Source organism: Myotis lucifugus, unplaced genomic scaffold (assembly GCF_000147115.1).
Source record: "Myotis lucifugus unplaced genomic scaffold, Myoluc2.0 scaffold_100, whole genome shotgun sequence".
NCBI classification, from domain to species: domain Eukaryota; kingdom Metazoa; phylum Chordata; class Mammalia; order Chiroptera; family Vespertilionidae; genus Myotis; species Myotis lucifugus.
In genome coordinates, this window is record NW_005871148.1 from 631,563 (window position 1) to 634,426 (window position 2,864).

Here is a 2,864-nt window from a genome sequence, read left to right on the forward strand (position 1 = left end):
AAGGCTCTAGCAGAAATGCCTTGGGAAGCAGACAAGAATGCAACCCTGAAAGTGAAGTTCTAGCAAATACCATCACAGCTCTGCAACTTCACTCAGAGATGCGTTCTTGTGACTTGCTTTGAACCAAGGACAGCATCTTCTTTGTGCATCTCAAAGAGTGTTTAAAATTAGTCTTTAAAAGTGTCTACAAACCCATACATGTCTGGTCAATCGGTTTAAATTTTTTTTTTAATTTTAGTAAAATACAAATAAAATAAAATGTACCATCTTAATAATGTTTAAATGTAGCGTTCAATGGCAATAAGTACATTCACATTGTTGTGCAGCCACAATTGCCATCCATCTCCAAAACTCCTTTTATCTTGCAAAACGGAAACTCTACACCTATTAAAAAAATAACTCCCCATTTCTCTAAGCCCCTGGCAGCCACCATCCTAAAACAGGAAAAAAGACTGCTGTTTCCTTGAGTGCAATTAAATGTTTTCACTAGCATCTCTCAACTTTTTTTCTCACCAAAGTCAGCGAGACAAGAGTTCATGAGAAGAAACAGCTGCAAAGAATTAAGACCTGACACTTTGGTAACTCACAGACAGCACAAGGGGCTCATGGGATCAGTGACAGCCCTGGACTGGCTATTTTGACTGGTTGACTTATCAAGAAATAAATGATGCCAGGAACAATCAAATACCGCGTGGACAAAAATTTATAGCACCTCTTGTGTTTGTGGTCGGAATGAGCGCGGATGTGGTGAAGTCAGAATGTGTATCGGCAGCCACAAAATAGATTTGGGTTTTTGTCTTGCAAAATCCACCTGAACTTCATGGCTCCACTCCCTGGACCCAGAGATTCAGTCATCACCCAGGGTAGGGTTTTGGTTAAGGCTGAATGAGACCCAGTGAGAGGGAGCACGCAGCTTACAGGGATGCTTAAGAAATGCTGAAATACCACTGGCCAGTGTTTGGCTGTTGCTGGGAAGAAGCCAGCTGGAGAGCCCAGGAAGGCCAAGAAAAGGGACTCCAGGCTCCCCAAGGGGCAGCTGTACCCTGACCTTGCTGCCACACCCCTTGTGCTTTGAAGAGAGGGCTTGGGCTAGGTGTGCATCCAAGCCTCTCACATGCATTTCAGCGTCTGCAGAGGGTGCACCGGGAAGAAACAACGGACCTTCTGCTCCCAGGAGCTAGCATTTTCTGCAGCTCCTTGGCTGGCCTACCTCGGGAGGGCTCCAACCCCACCCAGGTACAGGGTGGGGCAAAAGTAGCTTTACAGTTGGTCGTAGGAAAAAGTCATACAATAATTAATACATAATAATACAAGCATGAACTGTGTTTCACACACACCTTCGACTGTAGATCTATGCAATCTGCTTTATCGCGGCTCTTTATTTTTTGAAAGGAAACATCTTTGGTGATCAGCATTAGACATCAAAATTGAGATTGTGTGACCAAGGGGGCCTGGGACTCAGGGGGAATTCTGGCCAACATCAGTCTCTGCCAGATTATTTTCCCAGGATCCCAGGTACTAATCCTGTCAGTCATTTTATCATAAACTTTCTGACTTCTAGCCACCAATCAAATAAAGTCCAACTCAGGCATCTGCAGGTCTAGCAGTTTAGGGGAATAGTGACCAATCAGAGAGGATTTCAAGGCACCAGGCTCATGGGAACCCCCCAAATTATAGCCCTTTGGTCAGAAGTTCAGGTGACCTAAGGACCCCTCAAAATTGTGGCTGGTAAATATTATTTTAAAAATCCGCACGACTAACCGGTAAATATTTTAAATATTATTTTAAAAATCCGCACAACTAACCGGTAAATATTATTTTAAATATTATCTTAAAAATCCCCACGACTAACCAGTAAATATTATTTTAAATACTATTTTAAAAATTCGCCCTATTAACCGATATATATTATTTTGAAATCCACACTACTAACCGGTAAATATTTATTTAAAAATCGGCACTATTGGCAGCGCACTCGGAGGTCCCGGATCTGTCATCCACTCACCACCTTCAGGACCACCCCCGGGACCAGCCAACACCGGTGGTTGTTTTTTTTCTACCTTAAACTCCTTATTGCCAAACAACCATGAGCTCCCAAATTCGTCAGAATTATTCCATCGAGGTGGAGGCTGCGGTCAACTGCCTGGCCAGCCTGCATCTGCGGGCCTCCCACACCTACCTCTCTCTGGGCTACTATTTCGACCGCGAAGATGTGGCTCTGGAGGGCGTGGGCCACTTCTTCCTCGAGCTGGCGGAGAAGAAGCTCGAGGGCGCGGAGCATCTCCTAAAGTTGCAGAGCAGGTGTGGCGGCCGCATTCTCTTCCAGGACGTGCAGAAACCTTCCCAGGATGAGGGGGCAAAACTCAGGACGCCATGGCAGCCGCCCTGGCCTTGGAGAAGAACCTGAACCAGGCCCTTTTGGATCTGCATGCCCTGGGTTCGATCCGTGTAGACCCTCATCTCTGCGACTTCCTGGAGAACCACTTCCTGGATGAGGAGGTGAAGCTCATCAAGAAGATGGGCGACCACCTGACTCACATCCGCAGGCTGGCCGGCCCCCAGGCTGGGCTGGGCGAGTATCTCTTCGAGAGGCTCACCCTCAAGCACGACTAGGAGCCTGTGGAGCCCAGAGGTCTTTCCGAGGCCCCCCCTGCACCCCCCTGGCGTCTCTGGCTTTTACCTGAGCCTCTTCCCGAAACTACTAGCCCTTCCTTTAACCACCCTGGAGCCCTCTCCCATGCATTGCACCAAATGAGACAATAAAGCTTTTTGCAACAAAAAAACAAACAACAACAAAAAATCGGCACTATTAACTGGTAAATATTATTTTTTAAATCTGCACTAATAACCGGTAAATATTTTTT

General features: G+C 46.2%; 1 pseudogene; it reads left to right on the plus strand.

Moving 5' to 3' along the window:
* The first annotated feature begins 1,998 nt into the window (after positions 1-1,998).
* LOC106697735 lies at positions 1,999-2,628 on the plus strand (annotated as a pseudogene).
* Positions 2,629-2,864: the final 236 nt, after the last annotated feature.